Source organism: Mustela nigripes, chromosome 9 (assembly GCF_022355385.1).
Source record: "Mustela nigripes isolate SB6536 chromosome 9, MUSNIG.SB6536, whole genome shotgun sequence".
Classification (NCBI taxonomy): domain Eukaryota; kingdom Metazoa; phylum Chordata; class Mammalia; order Carnivora; family Mustelidae; genus Mustela; species Mustela nigripes.
In genome coordinates, this window is record NC_081565.1 from 88,768,135 (window position 1) to 88,789,503 (window position 21,369).

Below are 21,369 nucleotides of genomic sequence, written 5' to 3' on the forward strand. Positions count from 1 at the left end.
CATGGAGACTCCTATATTGACTTTCTAAAACTGTAATTTTTTGATCATTGAAAAACCTCCTTTTTGGGCTACTTAGTTTAAGGACCTATTTAGCCAGAGCGACTCCATCTTAGTTAAAAGCCCTTTTGTTGTTCGTGCAATAAAACTTAAACTGACCCTGTCCCCCTCCCCCCAGAGGAACTTACTTAGAAGCAAGTCTGGGAAACCAGTAAAATATGGTCAGCTAGCTCCTAATAACAGAGCCCAGAATACAAGGCCAGGTCGGCCAGTTCTTGATAACAGAGCCCAGAATACAAGGACGCGTCAGGCCAGGTGGAGACATCCAATCAGTAAGAAACACACATACTTTTCCCCTAACCACCAAAGAATGTAAACCCCACAGTTTGGGCGCCAACCTTGAGCAGCAATTCTGACCAGAGTAATAGGTTGGGTCAAACAGCTACTATAGGGTAAACTGTAATTCAATTGGCCACCTAGTGTGACCTACCATGACTACAATCTCATTGGCCACCATGTGTGGCCAGACTTTTGCTCTATAAAAGGTAATCTGTAAGATGGGGAGGGTCGCTCTCTTCGGAGGCGGCCCTGACCGGTCAGTCAGTCAATTCGTGAACCTGTAAGCTGGGGGTGGTCGCTCTCTTCGGAGAGGGCCCTGGCTGGTCAGTCTGACTTCTAATGCTTAGCACAGAATAAAGCTTCGCATAGCTCTCACCTTGTCTCAGTCTCGTTCCCCTGGCCAATCAGTCTGACTTCTAATACTTGTCATAAAATAAAGCTTTAAATAACTTTCATTTTGTCTCAGTCTCGTTTCATTCAATAATGGACCTAACACTTAGCAGACATGTGACTGATGTTCTTAAAAGCCTGCCCTGGTGAGACCTTAAGAAGTGCTGTTGATTCTGTTGAGAAAAGCAAAGTGAGGTCTTAAAGACACAACACAGGCTCTGCTGAGACATTTGCATTTAAAAAGATCTAACTGATCTAGTATTAGTTTTTCCAATTAAGATTCCTTTAAATTCACACTTAATGATTTTTAAAAAATCAATGTAATAGTCTTTTTAACTGATTACCAATACGGAAAATAACTGGGTTCGAATGTGACTCCATCTGACATTACTGTTGTTTTTTTTTTAAGATTTTGTTTATTGATTTGACAGAGATCACAAGTAGGCAGAGAGGCAGGCAGGGGGGGAGGGAGAAGCAGCCCCCCCCCCCCCCAGCAGAGAGCCCAGTGCCGGCTCAATCCCAGGACCCTGAGGTCATGACTGGAGCCGAAGGCAGAGGCTCAATCCGCCAAACCACCCAGGCGCCCCTACTATTGTCATTTTGGAAAGAGAGAACACACAAGTGGGCAGGGAGGGGTGGGCAGAGGCAGAGGGAGGGATCCCCAAGCAGACGCCCTGCTGAGCACAGAGCCCAGTCCTGGAAGCACAGCCGCAGCGGCAGAGAGAGCAGGGCTGTCTCCGCGGAGCTGAGGCTTGAGGTCCCTGGCACCGGATGACACTTCTACCACCATTTTCAGTTGTTACTTTTTGTTCCTCCCAGAGTCTAAAACAGTTGTGCAGAACTTTTGGCTTAAAAAAAAAAAAAAAAAAGTGGTAAAATATCCTAAGATGCTTCCAGAAGGCAGTAGAAGTCATAAAAATGGCACTGTGCGTGAGCCACACAGAGACCCTTGCCCACGGATAAAGAACAAGCGACCTACGGCCCCCACCTCCCTAACAATAGCAAGCAGGGGAGAGTCGGGAGAGCGCCTGGCCGGGGAGCACAGGTGCCCCGCGGCCGCTACTCTGGGGACAGAAACGAGCAAGGCCGCAGGGAAGGCGACACTCACGGGAGCGAGAGGGGGACAGCTGTGATCTCCCACGCTCTCGTCTCAGCTAATGAAGCGAGCGCTTCGCAAGACCCGCGCGTCTTAAAGTTCAACACCGGACGTCCCTCGGCCTTGGGGCACAGCGGCCGGGATGCTGCGGCCCGGGGCGCGCGCGCAGCAGTGCCCGAGCGAGGTCTGCGGGAGGCCGCGGCGACGCGGAGGCGACTCCCCGGAGAAGTGCGCGGCCTCCGAGGCTGCACGGCCGCGCGACGAGGCCAGGCTGCGGGGCCGGCCCGGGGCCGCGGCGGAGGGACACGTGGGAATCGCCCCGGGCAGGGATCCCGGGACGCCCAGAGGGCCTGCTCCGCGCGCAGACTGGCGACCGCGGGGTGTCCCGGAGGCAGCGCGGGCGGTCTGCGGAGGGAGAGGCCTGCGGCCCGGGGAAGCCCTGCCCACCGGCCAGGCGGCCCAGGGACAGCGGCCCCGGCGCGGGGCCTCGGGCGTCGGGTGGAGGCGGGAGGTCCTGGGCTCAGGACGGAGCCGAGGGCTGCGGGGGGCACGCGGGGAGCACGCGGGCCGCGCACAGAGCCGCGCACGGAGCCCCCGAGGACGCGCGGCACCACTGCCGGCCCCGCAGGGACACGACACGCGGCCGGGACCTGTGCCGCGAAAACGCTGCGAGCTCCAGTGCGGTCCACGGACGGAAGCGCGCGGGGGCAGCTGCGGCGGCGCGCGTGGAGGGCGGCGGGGGACACAGGGACGGGGCGTGCGGAGCGGGGGCAGCGGGGTGCGCGAGCGCCCTAAGACTGGGGACGGTGAGTCGCATTACGTCATCCTCCAGGACACGAGCTGGAACTGCTCCCGTGACGTCAGAGCCGGGGCCGGCGTCTGCGGCGCCCGAGGCTCGCTGTGGAGAATCCGGGGGGTCAAGCAGGGTCGGGGAGGAGAGGCCAGAAGGGGTCCGGGAGGACAGAATGTGCGAGGCGCGGAGCGGGAGCGTGAGGGTCGCCGAAGAGAGTCTCTGAGGGCCACGCACGAGAGGCCGAGCCTCAGCGGAGCGCGGGAGGTCAAGGCGGCCGCCGGGTGTCCAAGAGCGCATGCGTGGGCTGAACGTGCCGGGCTGCCCGGCACGTAGGGCACGTAGAGCACGTAGGGCACGTAGAGCACGTAGGGCCGCGCGCGGACAGCGGGGAGCTGGGGCTTCTGCGGGCGGCTGCGGTGCGCAGGCGCGAGGCTGGGTCAGGGTTCAGGGTCGGACCCGCGACGGACGGGCTTGAGCAGGGACCTGCGCGCAGAGCGGGGCACGTGGGGCCCAGAGCCGGCGAGGGCGGCGGGCGCAGCCGGGGCCGGAGTGGGGGCGGCTGGAATGCGCCCGGGCTCGGGCTCCGTTCGCGCCCCGTGTCCGTGTCCGTGTCCGAGGCGAGGTCCCTCACGCTCCGCGCCGGCGCCCCTGGACTCCTGGAGAGCCAGGGTGGCCCGCTGTGGGTGACTGGGCGCTGAGGGTCACAGGGCCACTGCGCGCTGGCCCCCGGGACCCCACGGAGCCCCATGGGGTTGGTGAAGGCGGGACGTGTCCCGAATGTGTGGTCTGAGGGCGCAGGGTCCGACAACGCTGAGAGGTCGCGAGCGGTCGCTGGGGTGACTTTATGACCTGCGCGGACAGAGAGCCGGAGCCGGCGGAGGGCGGCCGGCGGGCTGCCCCCAGAGCCAGCTGGCCGCCGTCCTCCGCTGCGCGGACCGTGTCCCCTCTCGGACGCCTCGGTCGCACTGTCGTCCCGGGAATGGCCTCTGCCTCGATCCCGTCCGTGAGCCGCAGAGCGGGACGGCCGGCAGCAGGACCACAGACCGTCGCAGACGCTCAGCCGCAGGCGGGCCACCGCAGGGCCACAGCCGAGTACGGAGCCGGGTACGGAGCCGGCGGTGTGTGCGAGCGAGTGACGAAGGGCTCACGTGGAGGCGGGGAGCAGTAGGAGGCCGCCGACCCGCCACCGGGCGGGCGCAGAGGGCAGCTGGACCAGCCCCGGCGATCCCAGGTGCGGGGCGATGTTGAGGCGTGCAGCGCCAGAGACAAGGGAGCAAACAGGCCACCTGGTCCTGGCGCTACACGGTCATCAAGGACAATGACCAGACCTCAGAGAGTAAGCCAGTAAAGGTGTTACCAATAGTCTGTGCCCAAGTGCAGATGGCACCGGAATCCCAAGGCCACCAGCTTCCTGGCCGGGCCTTCATAAAGACGGCCAGTGACAGACCTGCAGGGCCACCCCGCCCATTCTAGAGAGCCTTTCCTCTCTGTTCTCACCTTCACTTAATACACTTCCACTTCATTTCACCCTTCCATGGCAGCGAGGTTCATTCCTCGGCCCGTGAGACAAGAACCGGCGACCCTGTATCAGAATGACACCCAAGGGTGCACCTCGGCGGAGCTCAGGGTTGCTTGCAGATGGAAGGTCTGGGACGTTGAAGGCCTGAGTAAGGTGCAGACTGGAAAGCAGAAAAGTCCGTGTGAAAAGTTGTCAGGATCCTCTGACCTGCCTTTGTGCCAGAGGGAAGCCATGGGACTTCCCTTTGCTGGTAGGTTACTTCTCAAAAGACTAAAATCACTTCCCAAGCCAGGCTTGGCCTGGAGACTTGCTTTAACCGGTCGAATGTGGAAGACACGACGTGGTGCCAAGTCTGGGCTCAGGGCCTGAGGTTTCCTTTAGTGTCTACTCCCTCACCCTCTGGGAACCCCACTGGGCTGCGCCCCGGATGAGAGCGACGGAGGGTGCCCCCGCCCCACTGCAGCCCACCAGCTATCCCAACAAACAAGCTCCAACGACAGATTCACGAATTAGCTGGACAAATTGCCCAGAAGAGCCTGTCCTAGATTGCTGACCCACGGGATCTTAGGCTAAATTAATAGCCGTGTTTCTTTAAAACCATTGTGTTTTGTGGTGGTGGTTTTTCTTTTCTTTCTTCTTCTGTTTTTAATGCGGCAAAAGTTGCCAGGGTCACCTCCCTGGGAAACTAGAACTTGAACAAGGAGGTCTCCTGATGCAGGGTTATCAGGTGGAGTAGTGGGTAGGGGTGAGACCGGACCTGGTGAGGGGGGATTCACGAGAGGGGCACACCTCTGCCTGTTTCCCAGCCGTGACACGAATGGAAAGCCCCTGCATCTGGGTGCTTATCTGCCAGGAAGGAGAACAGAACAGTCTCTGCAGGAACCCGGGGAGCCCAGAGAACCCTGAACAGGGACATGACGTGGGAGAACCACGTCAGTCTGCTCCCAGTGAGAGAGTTTATTACCAGACCTTAGTGCATCTTCCACTTATAGCAGGAAAAGTCACGGACAGTAGAAAATCCAGATTTCTGCCCTGTCACATACCACCGCCCCATCACCATGCATAAAATTCAAGCAGCTTTTAGGCGCATTACTCCCAAATATTACAGAGCATCCAAATGTGGAGGAGGAGATATTCTTCCTCTACCTTCTTATACTCAGTGGTTGAGGCTTATAAATCAAGTTGGTAAAAGATTAACAGGAGAAAAAAAAACCCCAAAGTTTATTTATACATGCAACATGCATACACATGGGAGAACTCGGTGGTGAGTTTGGGGCTTATGTACCATCCTAACAGAGGGCAATAAATTGTGGAGAAGGGACAAGACAAAAGAAAAAGAGTGTGGACTTCAAGGGGTGGCAATTGTGGATGGGGAAGTATCTGGAGAAGTTAATGGACGATGGAGGACGTTTCAGTAAGCTTTGCTTGTACAGGCCCAACTTGGTGCCGACGTCTGTCTCCAGTGATATGGTCATTTGTCGTGATAATGGTCTCTTCCAGCACCAGAGAGGAGTGAGGAGCGGGGAACATCTTACAAAGGGGAATGTAGACCCTGCATTTAGACAGAAAAGAGGATAGAGAGCTTTTCCTGAATCTGCTGTTTCTCCATTGCTTTCCATGCAAAATAATTCTTATGCCAAGGTGACCTATTTTGGGATGGTCTATTCTGATCCCCTTCACAAGGATAACCAGAAATCTGAAAAGAGCTATAACATGAAAAGCAACAAATACATGAAGGAAAAAAGTAGACAAAATAAATGTCAGCAGTGTGGACAGTGAGAATCAACTTCAAAAGATCATGTCATTAATATGTTCAGGGATGTAAGAGAAAAGAGTGAACCTACAAATCAAGGACCAGATGCTGTGGGAAAAAAAAAAAAATCAAATGCTAGGTAGAAAGCTAGGAAATTAAAGAATCCTAGTGAACATTAAAATTTCAATAGAAGCATCGGAAAATAATGTTAACGCAGTCTTCGAGAAGGTAAAACAAAAACGGATGGATGCTTGGGAAGAGAAGAAAATGAGGGAATCAGTCTGAGATTGGCTGGCGGGCACTTGAGAACAGGAGAGCAGGGAAGGCAGCTAGGGGTCTCATCACAGCATCTTACACGTGGCTTTCCCCAGCAGGGAAGGATTGGGCTTTCCAAACCGAGAGGGCCACCAAGGCCCACCAAAATGAATGAAAAAAAAAATGCACACACCATTAACATGAGTGGTAACGCAGATCCCAAAACATTCTGAGGGAGGGGGTGTACTTTACAAAAGAGGGGATGAGATGTTAGCAGATTTCTCAATCAAAAATAGAAGAAAAACTGAGGTATGCCCTCAAATTCTGAAGAAAAAGGATATTCAACCCAGATTTCGTACTGAGTCAAATTAGGAAACAAGTATGAGAGTAAAAGAAGGCTATTTCTAGAGATGTGAGGGCTTAAGAATTCATCCCCCAGGCACCATGTTCCAGGAAAACTGCTAGGAGAGGTCTTTTGTACAAGTCAGAGAGGAAGCCACGGAAGAGAATGACGCGGGGACGCGGGATTCAGAACCAGGGACCCACCCAGGGAGAGGTGGGGAGCAGCCCCCGGATGGTGCTAACGCGAGGCCCCAGGAGAGCAGCTGCACACTCCAGAAGTCGGAGCTTCCGGGGGAGGAAACAGGGGAGCCCATGTGTAACCTGGTAACTGAGCAGAGTAACCGCCCGGAAGAGGCTGCCCCGAAGGTCAGATAGAGATACAGATGAAGAAAAGCTAGGAAATGTCAAGGATGTGGCAATCATTAACTACAACCAAAAATGTATGTAATAAAGAGACTGAATGCACAGTGCAGGGAGACTGCACATGACGCAGGGAGAAGAGTATTTATATGGCTACAATTGAGGAAGCACCAAGAAGATGTCTGTCCTCCTGGGAGATGGGGGGGAGAGCAGGGCACAGCTGGAGACCTGAGTCCTTGTCTCTCGTAGCAGAAGGTCTGTAGAAAGGGGAGACTCTTGAGTGAAAGACCCGGTGGACCCACTCTGCAGTCTGCCAGTACTGAGAGTTTGAAGAACTGCCTGACAAAAGCTCCTGAAGATAGAGCAGACACAGACGCACGACACACGAGGGCCCAAATAGTCCACCCATATAGACGGAGGACCCCCCCACCACCACCCAGTAAGGTCTGATGCGCTGGGACTGTGGGAATTCAGCGAGCAGCAAACTGCCCGAAGGGTCACCCAAGAAAACAAAACACTTGGGCAGCACGGAGACTGTTCAGAACAAAATTAGTGTTTCCCCTTGTTTCTCTGTAAGACCAAAACAAAAAACAAACACATGCATACAAATAAGCAAACATACAAAGTTTGGGGGTCATTTTCTCCAAACTAACTGAAGCTACGTCTTGGCATCCCGTCGCAGAGGGCTCCCACGGTGAACCCCTCTGTGAGAGCTGTGACACCGGCATCTGTGGCGGGGTGAGGCCGTGCGCCAGACTGGGGTTCTCAATTCTCTCCTCCCTCCCTCTGCGGTGCAACCTCTCCGTGCCCCGAGCCAAACCGTGCTTTGCCAGGGGACTTGCTTTGGCGAATGGAATGAAGAGCAGCAGAGGCAACGCACGCAGAGGTTTCAACGTTCTCGTGCGATCAGGTTATGCTCCAGGTCTCCCAGGACAAAAACACGCCCCAGAGATCGACTGAACCAAGGGAAGTAGAGAGAACTGAAGCCAACTGAGGTCAAGACCAATTGGCCCTGAAGCTGGAAGAAGAGCCAACCTATAGAATCACAGAATCATAATCAAGGAAAAAAAAAAAAAAAACTTGGGGGGAAAAAATGAAAAAACAAAACAAAACAAAACTTGGAGTGTCTGGGTGGCTCAGTCATTGAGCATCTGCCTTCGGCTTGGGTCTTGACCTCAGGGTCCTGGGATCGAGCCCCGCATCCCACTGTGTTCCCTGTTCAGCCCGCTTCCCCCTCTTCCCTGGCTTGTGTTCCCTCTCTCACTCTCTCTCTCTGTCAAATAAATAAATAAAATCTTTAAAAAAAATACTTGCATCTGTAAACCACTATGATTCAGGATGATTTTTACACAGCATTGTAGTGAGAAGCACTGACTGGTACATATGGAGAATGTGCAGATTTTGGAGTCCTAGACATCTGGGATCTGTTCCTGTGTCTACCACTTATCACTTGTGTAAGGCTTGGAGACAATCTTACTCCTCTTAGGTCTCATTTGTTTTTTAAAACTGAGATATAATGGGGCGCCTGGGTGGCTCAGTGGGTTAAAGCCTCTGCCTTCCCGCTCGGGTCCTGGGATCGAGCCTCGCATCAGGCTCTCTGCTCAGCAGGGAGCCTGCTTCCCTCTCCCCCTCTGCCTGCTGCTCTGCCTACTTGTGATCTATCTCTCTATCAAATAAATAAATAAAATCTTTAAAAAGAAATAAAAATAAAATTGAGATATAAGCCCCAGATCATACTACTCACCATTTTAAAGGATGCAGTTCAGCGGTTTCAGTGTGATGAGAGAGTTCGGCCATCATCACAATATAATTCAGAATGTTTTCATCAACCTGGAAAGAAACCCCATACCCACAAGCACTTACTCCTCATACACGCACACCCTGACCCCTGGAATCCACTATTGGTTTTTTGTCTTTATGATTTGCCCTTTTTGGACATTCTATGTAAACAGAATCATACAGTGTATACCTTTTGTGTCTGGTTTCTTAACTTAGCATAATGTTTTCAGGATTCAACCCTTTAGTATCATGTACCAGTATTTCACTGCTTTTTAAGAATCAACGATATTCCACCATATGGTTCTATCACATTTTGTTTATCTGTTCATTACTTCTGGAACATTTGAATTGTTACCACTTTTATGACTACTATGAGTAATCCTGTTTTCAACATTTCTGTGTAAGTTGTTGTGTGGACATATATTTTCAATTCTCTTTGGTCTTTACCTAAGAGAGGACTTGCTGGGTAGAGTTGGGTAAAGTCAGTCCTTTGACTATGTCTTTCTTCAGCATAGTGTTCACTATTCTGGGTGTTTTCCTTTACATCTGATTGACTTTTACATGTTGGACCAACCATACACCCCTGGGATAAATCCCATTTGATCATGGCAGAGAATCTGTTTTAAATATTCCTAGGTTCTAGGAATGTTCCTACGTTGCTAATATTTCACTGAGGCTGTCTACACCTGTCTTCATAAGGGACATCAGGATATAGTTATCTTTTCTTGTGATGTCCTCTCTAGCTTTGGGACCAAAGTACTACTGGGTCATAGAATGAACTGGGAAGTGTTCCACAACCTGCCATGTTTTGAAGAGCTTATGAAGGAGTAGTACTAAAGTACTGCAGCAGTACTTTAGACCTTTGATAGAATTCATTAAAGAAGTCCTCGAGGCTGGGCTTTTACATTTTTGTAGGAAAGTTTTGACTATTAATTGGATCTCTTTACTTGTTGTGGGTCATTCAAATTTTCTATTTCTTCTCGGGTTTTGGTAGTTGGTGCTTTTCTAGGAATTTGCCTATCTCATCCAGGTTATCCAGTTTATTACTGTGTTAGTTTGCTATTGTTGCCAAAACAAATTACCATTAATTCGTGACTTTAAACAGAAGTATATTAAATATATCATCTTATAGTTTTATAGGTCAGACAGATCTCCTTGGGCTAAAATTAAGGTGTTGGCAGGGCCGTTCCTTTTAGGGAGCTCTGCGAAGCATCTAGCTTCCTTTCCTAGCTTCCAGAGATCTTCTGTATTTCTTGAGTCAAATTCCCCTTCCTTCATCTTCAAAGCCATAAAAAGGTCAGGTCCTTCTCACTGGGTCTTATGTGGTCCTTTGACCATAGCCTGGAAAAATTTTCCACCTTTAAAGACATAAATGATTAGGTTTGCTCACCCGCATCATCCAGAATAATTTCTCCACTTCCAGGTCCTTACCCTCAATCACATGTGAAAATTCACTTTTGCCGTAGATGGTCACATATTCACAGATTGTGAGGATTGAGGATAGACATCTCTGGGGAGAGAGGGAGCCACTGTTCTCGCCGTAACTGGCATATGGTATTCATACAAGTCTTTATTTTTGTACTATAAGTAGTAATGTCCTCTTATTCTTTCCTGATTTAAGTAAGTTAAATCTATTCTGTTTTTCTTTGTAAGTCATTATCTACTTTGTCAAACTTTTTAAAGAACCAGTTTCAGTTTCCTTGACTTTCTCTATCGCTTTTCTATTCCCATTTCATTTCTTTCTGCTTCTAGTGTTCATCATTTCTTTTTTTTAAAAAATATATATTTTTATTTATTTGACAGACAGAGATCACAAGTAGGCAGAGGCAGGCAGAGAGAGAGGAGGAAGCAGGCTCCCCGCTGAGCAGAGAGCCCGATGCGGGACTCGATCCCAGGACCCCAGGATCATGACCTGAGCCGAAGGCAGAGGCTTTAACGCACTGGGCCACCCAGGCGCCCCTCATCATTTCTTTTCTTGTGCTTGACTTGGGTTTTAGTTCGTTATTCTTTTGCTAGTTTCTGAAGGCGAGCGGCTTGCAGCATTTTGAATATATCATCCACTGACTGTCTGATCCCCGTGGCTTTGTGTGAGAAATCGGTTCATCTTCTTGAGGACAGCTTGCACACGATTAATTGCATCCCTTGATGTTCTGAAGGTTCTCTTTGTCTCCTGACAGTTTCATTATGATGTTTCTAAATGTGCCTCTCTGAGTTTACCTTCTGTGAAGTTTTTTAATTTCTTAAATATGTTGATCAGTATGTTTTCCACCCAGTTCAGGAAGCCTTGGCCATTTTTCTTCAACTATTCCTTCTCCCCCTTTCTTTTCCTCCTCCTCTTCTTCTGGGACCACCATTATGTAGACGTCGGTATGGCTGATGGTGTCCCACAGGCTTTTGGTTTCTCAGGCTCTTCTTTTCTTTATTTTTTTCTATTTCTCACACTAAATAATCTCAATTGCACTGTTTTTAAGATCACTGATTCTTCCAGCTGCTCAAATCAAGTACTGGGCTGTTGTGGCCAGTTTTCATTTCATTTATTATACTCTTCGGCTTTGGAAATTTTATTTTTTTTTTCTCAGCATTTTAAATTCTTTATATTCTCTATTTGGTGACACACTATACTCAATCTGTTACTCTTCAGACATAGTTTCCTTTAGTCCTTGAATATATTTATAATAGCTGACGTAAAGTTTACATCTGCGCTTTTGTAGTAATAGTTTTTATCTAACCCATGTTAGATACACCCAGAAGAATGTTATTCAGCCACCAAAAAGAAAGAAATCTTGTTATTTGTGACACTACGGAGGGACCTTGAGGGCACCACCCTAAGGGGGATACATCAGACAGAGAAAGACAAGCGCCGTATGTGCTCACTCACGTGTGGAACCTAAAACATCAGCCACGACAAAACAAAAAACCAGATCTGTAGACACAGAGAAACAGGTGCAGGTGGGAAGGGGGAGTTGTCTAATGTACAAACTTCACAGATAAATCCTGGGCGAATAGTATACAGCATGTTTATATTTGAAAGTTGCCAAGAGAGTAGATCTTAAAAGTTCTCATAAAAATTACTAATAAAAGTAAACTAGTGGAGAATCTTCTTGGGTTAGTATATGCCTTCAGAGACCACATGTTTCCCACTGACATTGAGAACAGGAGAGCTCCTGGGGCCACGGCTGGGGACAAAGGCTCTCCGAGAGTCCCGTGGGTCCCAGAGGTCTCTAGGGTTACAGTACCCCGTGCAGATGGACTGCAGGACATCCCACTCCCTGTATGTGGATACTCCCAGCCCCATCGCCCCTCCCCCAAATATCCTGCATCTCCAGGAAAGGAGAGGAAGTGAGAGCACGCAAGGCAAAGTCAGGCCTTCCTGGGCTTCATCGGTCATGCTGTGCAGGCCTTGTCCTGGCACGGAAGTGACTTCGTGTTGATGACCGTCCCCAGAACCGTGAGCGTCCGCAGCCAGGCCCTGAAGCACAGGCTGGTGGTGGCGCGGGCACCCAACAGGATCAGCCCAAGGAAACCCCACAAACCGCAGGCACACGCTGCACATTCCGCCTCTTGCAACGGGTCCTTGCTTCCCCCAGCAACCCTAGAATTTACTCTAAGTCTTTGCAAAGGGTGTCACCCAGCGGTGAGGGCTCCCGAAGGGCACAAATCTCTCCAAGATGCCGTTTGTCCGGCTGGACATCAGCCGTGAGAAACACACCTCAGTCACACAGCCAGAGGCAAGGAGCCAGTCCTGAGCTACGAGCTGCAGATGGGGTGATGGGACGCAGGCGGCGGAGGGAAAGACTGTGTCAGCCGCTGGCTTTCCCGCCGCCTCTGCCGCCCGCGTCTGGCGTCTGGCCGAGTCTGCCCGAGGGAGAGGCTGGCCCTCTGGCGTCGCCTTGGGCACACTCAGACACTGTCTCTCCTCTCCCTTTCTTTGCTTCTCTTCTTTCTTCCTAGCTTTCTCTTTGGCTGAGAGGGTCAGATTCAATGGTGTGTTCTTTCTTCAAACTTTCCAAACACACACAAAGGTTACAGCAAGCACGCAACAAATCCGCAAGGCTCTATCACTGGCCTTGGGCGTGACCTTGAGCCAGTTTTGTTAGTCTCTGTTTCCCACTCCTGTTCCCACTGCCACCCATGTTTTCCTGGAGAGTTTCAAAGCAAATCCCACAATTTCAGTCTTAAATGGGGCATTTTTGTCTCTAAAAAGTAAGCATTTTTTAAAACCCTATCCAAAATACATTGTCATACTTCTCTAAGTTAACAACAATCCCTCAACATCACCTAATACGTAGTTTGTTTCAAAATTTCTCAAAAAATACCTCTCTTACTGTTGTTTTGTTCAGGCAGGCTCCACTCAAGGTCGCCACGGCACGTTTGGCTGACAAGTCTCTGAACCTCTTTCAACGTGTGACATTTCTGTCCCCGGGCCAGATGTCTGGCCGGCTCCACACCCCACAGTCTAGATCTTGCCGAATTGCATCCGCCCAGTTGTCAAACATTCAGAAATAACAGAAGTAAAACCAGTGAAATCACCAAAGTAGCAATTAGTAAAAGTTTATTGTGCACACACCCAAAACCGGGAGCACCAGACCAAGCAAGGCATGAGGCTCAGGGGAGCGCGGTCGTAAAGCAACTCATATGCCAAGAAGGCAGCGACTCTGCATTCCCACCAGGGACTTATAATGCTAGAATGTTCTTGAATAAAGGGGATTGGTCAGTCATTACCTCATATCAGTTTGGGGGACAACTTAAGTTCCACTTATGATTTTTCAGGGGCACCAGCAAGAAGTGACCCAGGCAACTGAGCCTCACTTGTTCTGCTAGATAAGCTAAATTGAGTTTGGCTTATATGACTAAACCGGTTCTGTCTGCTCAGGAAAACTTCACGTCTGGTTGCCATTTGTGTTTGATTTTTAAAGTGTAACGAACACATTCCTTCGACCCCCAAGTTTCTATAAACTGGTGTTTGGGTCCAGAGGCTTGTTTAGACTTGGGTTTGAATTTTTCAGCATGAATATTCAGAAGCGGTGCTGGCACCCTGATGCCTCCCACACCCCTGATGTCTGGTCACCCCAGTCTCGTGGGTCTGATAGTGATGGAGGCAGGGTGAGGTGTGGTCCGCCGGACCCACCCACCAGAATTCCCGGGCAGTCTCTTGGCTTTGACGTTCATTTCCTGCCCACACTCATGTCTTCATTACTGGCTGCAGATGGGGGTTTTCTGTTTTGACTGTTTGTTCTGCCTCGATGAGCTAGAATTTCTCTGTGTAACTGTTTACTAAACTGAAAGAGTTTGTAGAGGCAAGTGTATTTGAAAGTTGTGTATGTGAAATATACATGATGCCTTCTCTCTAGAAATTTTCAGAGTAATTGGGAACGTACAAGGAGACCAGTAAGACGTTCTTCTGTTTTACTGTCATTCCACACACGGGGCTTCATGCACCTGCTTTGTTCCAAATACAGCTGTTCGTTGTCAGCTGTGCATCAGTCCTCCGTCTTCCCCGTGGGGCTCCTCTGTGACTCCTAGACACAGCCCCTTGGTCTTGGCAATGTCCTTATTTTTGGCCACAACACCAATGTCTCAGGATCATCTGGTACTGTGCCTGCCCCAGAACAGCCATTCCTCCAAGAGCCCCGGTTCCCTTCAGTAAAAAGTTGCTTTTGGAGACAGTAGTCGGGACTGGAGGTGGGGAGTGCTGTGCGTGCTCATCAGGACCGCTTTGTCCTTGATTCTAGGTTCCTTCTCTGTGTGTGGTTTTTTCTAAAAGATCATGTTGGGAGATTATACTCGTTTTTACAAAACAAATGTAGAACTGTAGTACTTTTACTTAAGTCGGATTATAAAGCTGTCTTCCTTCCCTTCAGCTTGAAAATCTTGATTCCTACGGATCCTATGTAATCATTTATTCGATCTCCCTGCCTTTTCCTCCACGGATGGTTCGGACAACAGCATCAGTCTTAGTATTAAAAGTAAGAACCTATGACGAAGGAAAAGTTTGCCTCTGCGGTGCATGAAGAGGTATCAGCAAGAGTTTCCACCATGGGGACAAAATCAAGAGGAAGTAGTCTAAAGAGAGTTTGCCTGCTGCGAGGCGGCTCTGAGGCGGGAGGTCTGAAACGCGCTGTCTGAGGCGTGTTCAAGGGGGAGACTCCGCAGTCGATGGCCGCGGCATCAGGGCGGTGGAAGGAAGCGACTGACGGACCTTTTGGCGGCTGTGACCTTCACGGAGTTTTACCCACGGTTTGTTCAAGCCTCCGGATTCTAGCGACTTCTTAGAGGTCCACGGTGCCTTCCTGGGGGCTCGGACCAAAGGGCGGCATGAGGAACTGGAGCGTTTCCAATTTCCCGCGCTTTTTTTCTGAGCTTCTAAAACTCAAAGGTACTTGTCTGAGAGACCATCATCCTAAGAAGCATGGCAAAAAGTCAGGCCATCTGTCCTCTTGCTTCTTAGAATCTCTGGAAAATGCTGTGTATTTCCCTTCCTGCTCACTGATGTCTGATCTTAGGGGGATTCTGTTTCACTGTGTGCCTGGGTCTCACGTAGGGGGATGGGGACTTCATGACCCCAAACCCAGTCACCTTTAGATTGAACAATCCTCAAGTTGTTTCACAGTTAAGTTGCAAAGGATATATTTTCCTAAGTGTGTTACTTCATAATGCAATGGTGAGAACCTAATTTTAAGCACCGCCTACTCCTCTGACAAGATATTAATTCAGTATTTTATTTTTTAAAAAAGGTATTACCTACTTATTTTTGAAAGTGAGAGAGCCCATGCATGAGAAGGGGGAGGGGCAGAGGGAGAGGGAACAGCAGGCTCCCCACTGAGTAGGGAGCCTGACACAGGGCTCGATCCCATGACCCCAGGATCATGACCTGAGCCCAAGGGAGACGCTTAACTGACTGAGCCACCCAGGCGTCCCAGGATGTACATTTTCAAAAAAAGGATATCTTTAGCAAACATGGGGCTGGAATCTATGAGTTCGTTTCTCCCCCATTGTTTCTATACCCTTAAAAAATTCCCCTTTGTATGGACATTGGGGAGGGTATGTGCTAGGGTGAGTGCTGTGAAGGGTGTAAGCCTGACGATTCCCAGACCTGTACCCCTGGGGCAAATAATACATTATATGTTAATAAAAAAAAAAATTCCCCCTTTGGAGGTTGAAGCAAGAGAAGGGGTAGAGCCCAGCATCACAAAGAAACAGCAGCTGAGGCTGGGAGAGTCATATACTCGGGCTCAGAGTTGGCCCAGTGGAACTGCTCGGCACCAGGGTCACGGGTGGAGCGGGCTGTGCCTGAGCACGGCTGACTCATCGTGCACAAGAGCCCAGAGCCAGGGCATTAACCCACGGTCTGGTCGGGAGCTACAGACCCCTAGGTCCAGGTGAAACTGCTTCTCAGGGAGACAACCATGACTCAGGGCAGGGCACCCAAAAAATAAAAGTCCCACAGGAAATAAACTCACACACAAGAATTAAGAAACATATCAGAAAGTTCAGCGTGATGAAACAGTCAGATGACCCGGGTCTGCTGCATACAGTTCACGGGCTGCATGGCATTCCCATCAGCCACGGTCAGGATGTGGAAACCTAGAGAGGAATCTAGAGCCACCTGAAAAAGATATTAAATTATCGCAGTGATAGTAGAGAACACGGCATCCATGGACAAGAACATTCAAAATAAATGGGGTGCCTGGGTGGCTCAGTGGGTTAAGCCTCTGCCTTCGGCTCAGGCCATGATCTCAGGGTCCTGGGACTGAGTCCCGCGTCAGGCTCTCTGCTCGGTAGGGAGCCTGCTCCCCCTCCCCCCCGCCTGCCTCTCTGCCTGCTTGTGATCTCTCTCTCTGTCAAATAAATAAATAAATAAAATCTTTAAAAAAAAAAAAAAAAAAAAGAACATTCAAAATAAAAACACGGGCAAAAGAGTTGGGGCACCTGGGTGGCTGAGTCGGTTGGGCAGCTGCCTTTGACTTGGGTCATGATCCCAGGGTCCTGGGCTTGGGCCCTGCATAGGGCTCCTTGCTCAGTGGGGAGCCTGCTTCCCCCTCTGCCTGCTGCTTCCCCTATATGTGCTCTCTCTGTCAAATAAACAAATAAAATCTTAAAAAACAAACAAACAAAACCCCCCAAAAAACACAGGCAAAAGAGTTGAGGAGTATGGAAAAACTCAGTCATCTTAATAACTAAAGGTCTCTGAATATGGAATAAATAGAGAATATATCCAGCAACAGAGAGATTTAGTATTAGGAAAACAAAACAAAAAACTGAGAAAATCTCCCAAAACAGAGCAGAGATGAAGAAAAAAAAAATCAAAAAAAAAAAAAAAAAAAAAAGGAGATCTGATATATATTTAAAGAAATGTCTGAAGGAAAGAATCAAGTTGTATTAGGGTTCTCCAGACAAACAGAACTAGTGGAAGATGGATGGACAGACAGACTAGACAGGCAGATCGATGCGGACATAGAGGAAATTTATCGTAGGAGTTGGTCCACACAATGATGGAGCCAGGAAGTCCCATGCCTGACTTCTGTGCTGCAAAACCAGGAGAACAGTGCTGCGAGTCGGGGTCCGAAGGCCTGAGAACCAGGGGAGCTGATGGTGTACATCCCATGTGGGGGCAGGAGACCACGGGGTCCCAGCTCCAGCAGTGAGGCAGAGAAAACAGGCACATTCCTTCTCCTCCACCTCTTCTCCTCTTCAAGCCTTCAACAGTTTGGATGAGGCCCACCCTGGGGAGATCAACCCCTTCCCAGAGTCCCCTGATTCGAATGTTCCTCCCGCTGCCCACTGCATCCCCACAGACACACCCAGAAACACGCCAGGTGTCAGCCAGGCTCCCCAACCCCACCCGTCACGCTGATACATGGAATCAACATCACGAAAGTGAAAGCTAAAGAGGATATAATGGAAGAAACGAAAGCTGGGATTTTCCAAGACCAAAGGTCAAGAGTCCACAGATTTAAAAATGACACCTAAGGCTAGATGAGTAATGACAGTAATAGTAAGTTCCCAACCAGATCCATCACACTCAAACTCCAAACTCCAGCAACAGAATACAGAGAAGAATCTTCGAAAGTACCTGGCGGGGAGAAAAACCACAACGAAAAGAAAGCAGATCCTTTGTCGCCCATGGAAGAGAGAAGGGAAAATGCAAAGCTGCCCACAGAGAGGAAGGCTGGACGGCGCAGCCACTCCCACCGGCGTGTCTTAGGAAGATAAACAGTTAGCATCAACCCCAGTCCTGGGAAATTACCCAGGAGAGACGAAAAAGTGTGTTCACGCAAAATCTTTTACACACACCATCACAGGAGCCGTTTTTATTACCATCAAGAACCGGAAACAACCCAAACGTCCTTCAGCAGGTGAACAGATAAACCAGAAAGGACCCACAAGACAGAATGTAACTCAGCATTAGGTAAGAATGAACTTCAATCCACGTAAAGACACCAGGGAACTTCTGAGGTGTCTTGCTGGATGAAAGAAGCCCATCTCACGAGGTCACACACCAGACAAGCCTCTTATTCACGTATAGGACACAAAATCACAGAACTAGATTCTGTGTCCTGATTGCGCTGGTGTTTACCTGTAACAGAACTACACACCCTGAACAAGTCAAAAGGAAACTTAAAACTTAAGAAATTAAAAAACCTGATGTATCCTATGGCTGACGTGAGTTAAAATCAGTGAACAGTAACTTCCTGAATGCTGATGGCCAACGGATCCCCAAGTGTCTGGGCAGAAAGGGGTGGTTTTCTGAAAATTGTGTTTTCTTACAGATTCTACCACTGTAGAACGTGCTGTAGACAAATATTTCTCACGTCCTCCAAAGCTCTCCAATAGATATGGCAATCGCAGGTGATGTTTTTTAAAGTTACTATGACATGATAACAAAGGAATGCCCTTCTCGGCAACCGCCTGAGACCATCATCACCGAACACTTGACTTAGTGATAGGGAAGTCTGCTTAGGCACACTGAAAGCTATGGAAGTGTCTTTAAACACAGAAACCAAGGATCTGAAAGATGAACTCCGGGCCTGAATCACAGATGGACACAGAGCAGACCTGCGCGCGCCTGGGGACCAGCCATACAAGCTCAGCCCGAGGTGTTGCTGTGACGGCCGACGTGGGCAAAGCCAGAAGAAACCCTGAACGAACTGGGGTGTTTACAGGACGCTGTGTCTTCTGTCTGTTTTCGCCCGAGCTGAAGGCACTTCTCACCCACCCTCTCCGCGGCAGGGTGGGGCCCCGGGCCTTTCTCCCCTGGCTTCACACCTTTCTCCAGAAGGGGCTGGTCTGGAGCCAAAACTCCCAGCCAGTCACTGAGGGCTTAATCCCTCGTTCCGTCCTGTCTGGGATCAGTACGTCTATGGCACAAAATCTCCTAACTGCCGTGTCTGTCTGGTTTAGAAAATGAGTCTGTTCCTTTCCGAGAGCCTGTTTGTTCCTGCCCATTGCGTGCTCTGCCCTGGCATCAACTCAGCTCCTTGGGGACCAGCCGTGCCCCTCCAGGAAGGGCCCCTGATGGAGCAGAGTCATTCCGAGTCCAAGGATTAGCCATGGCCCTGTGCCCTCACTCTATCTGCTAAGAGACACTCACAGAACCTGGGAGGAGGAAGCTACTTCAGGAGAAATTGTCTCTGTAGGCCGACCACCTTGTTCCCTGTCGGGTATCGCCAGGGTGGCTGGGCTGAAGACGGCTGATGTGTGCCAAGGAAAGAGGGTGGCCGGTCCACCCTAGCCAGCCTGCTCCTCAGAGGGACTGGAAGCCTGTTTCCTCATCGCATGGGTAAGAAGCTCAGGTCTGAGGAGGGGAGATGATTTGCAAGTCAAGGAGCTGCCACAGCTCAGCCCAGCACAGGACTGGCTGTGGTGACCCCAGGCCTGAGGGCTGCACAGGCTCCCTCCGGGGGCCCCCGGAGGGAGCAGCAGCCCTCACCTCACTCTCAGGGCCTCCGCTGGCTTGCTCTGGGTCCTGCCCAGAGTTGAAATCATGTGGGCTTATTCCCAGTACACACACCACACACATATATATACATACACACACACACACACACGAACACACACAGCAGCATACTGAAGCTCACATCAGGAGGCCAGAGCTGGCAATGGCAGAGAAGGGGGAGCAGGGGCGGGGCACAGTGATGAGACCGAGCCCCCTCTGAGCCAGACACAGTCGTGAACCCAAATACTCTCCCAAAGGACACGGACACGCTCTGACTGATAGCAGCCAGCTGAGGCAGAGACCACTTTGCCTAGTAGCTCCTAGGACAGAGCCGAGAAGAAAGTCTGCTTCCCAGGGTCACAAATCGGGTCTTAACTAGTATCAAAAGTCTGAGATTATTCCCTTCACAGTCTCAGACCACAATGCTTTGAAACTGGAACTCAATCACAAGAAAAAATCTGGAAGAAATTCAAACACTTGGAAGTTAAAACCATCCTTCTGAAGAATGTTTGGGTCAACCAGGAAATCAAAGAAGAACTTTCTGAACAAGTTCAAGAACAATTCATGGAAACCAATGAGAATGAAAACATATTGGTCCAAAACCTATGGCATACTACAAAGGCAGTCCTACGGGGGGAAATACATAGCCTTCCAAGCCTCACCCCAAAAAATGGAAAAATCCTGAATTCACCAACTAACATCACACCTTAAAGAACCGGAGAAAAAAACAACAAATGAAGCCAAAGCTATGCAGGAGAAGAGAAATAGAATCAATGAATTAGAAACCAGAAATATAGTAGAGCAGATTAATGAAACTAGAAGCTGGTTCTTTGAAAGAATTAATATGATCGATAAATCACTGGCCACACTTACCCAAAAGAATACAGAAAAGACCAAAATTAATAAAATTATGAATGAAAGGAAAGAGGTCATGACTAACACCAAGAAAAAACATAAAAAAAAAACATAGCAACACTCATCAGAAATTATTATCAACAGTAGTACGCCAATAAGTTAAGCAACCTGGAAAAAATGGGTGCCTTCCTGGAAACTGAAACAGGAAGAAACTGACAACCTGAGTAGACCAATGCCCAGTAACGAGACCGAAGCAGTGATCTAAAACCTCCCAGAAAACAAGAGTCTAGGGCCCGATGGAGTCCCTGGGGAATAGTCAGAGAGGAAATAATACCTCTTCTCCTGAAGATATTTCCAAAAACAGAGACAGAAGGAAAGCTTCCAGACTCTTTCTATGAGGCCAGCGTTTCTTTGATCCCCAAACCAGGGAGAGACCCCATCAAAAAGGAGAATTTCAGACCAATATCCCTGATGAATATGGATGCCAAGATTCTCAATAAGATCCTAGCTAGCAGGATCCAACAGTACATGAAAAGGATTATCCATAATGACCAGGTGGGTTTTATCCCTGGGATGCAAGGGTGGTTCAACATTCGCAAATCAATGTGATGGAACACATGAATAAGAGGAGAGAAAAGAACCATATGGTCCTCTCAATTGATGCGGAAAAAGCATTTGACAAAATACAGCATCCGTTCCTGATTAAAACTCTTCAGAGTGTAGGGATAGAGGTAACATTCCTCAATTTCATAAGCTCACAGGGAATACCATTCTCAATGGGGGAAAACTGGGAGCCTTTCCTATAAGATCAAGAACATGACAAGGATGCCCACTCTCGCCACTATTGTTCAACATAGTACTAGGAGTCCTAGCAACAGCGACCAGACAACAAAAAGAAATAAAATGTATTCAAATTGGCAAAGAAGTCAAACTCTCTCTCTTTGCAGATGACATG

The 21,369-nt window shown here is 49.5% G+C and overlaps 1 long non-coding RNA gene across 4 annotated transcripts in view; it reads right to left on the reverse strand.

Moving 5' to 3' along the window:
• LOC132024893 (uncharacterized) overlaps window positions 1-21,369 on the reverse strand; it is an 88,048-nt gene that overhangs the window by 39,422 nt on the left and 27,257 nt on the right. For 2 of the 4 annotated variants that reach the window (XR_009406351.1, XR_009406348.1), the window contains exon 3: window positions 8,589-8,674. The exons of 1 other annotated variant lie outside the window; for it this stretch is intronic. This is a non-coding gene — a long non-coding RNA (uncharacterized LOC132024893). Of the gene's footprint in view, window positions 1-5,402; window positions 5,687-8,588; window positions 8,675-21,369 lie in introns of those variants that run through there. One more of the 4 variants, XR_009406349.1, reaches the window with a different exon arrangement.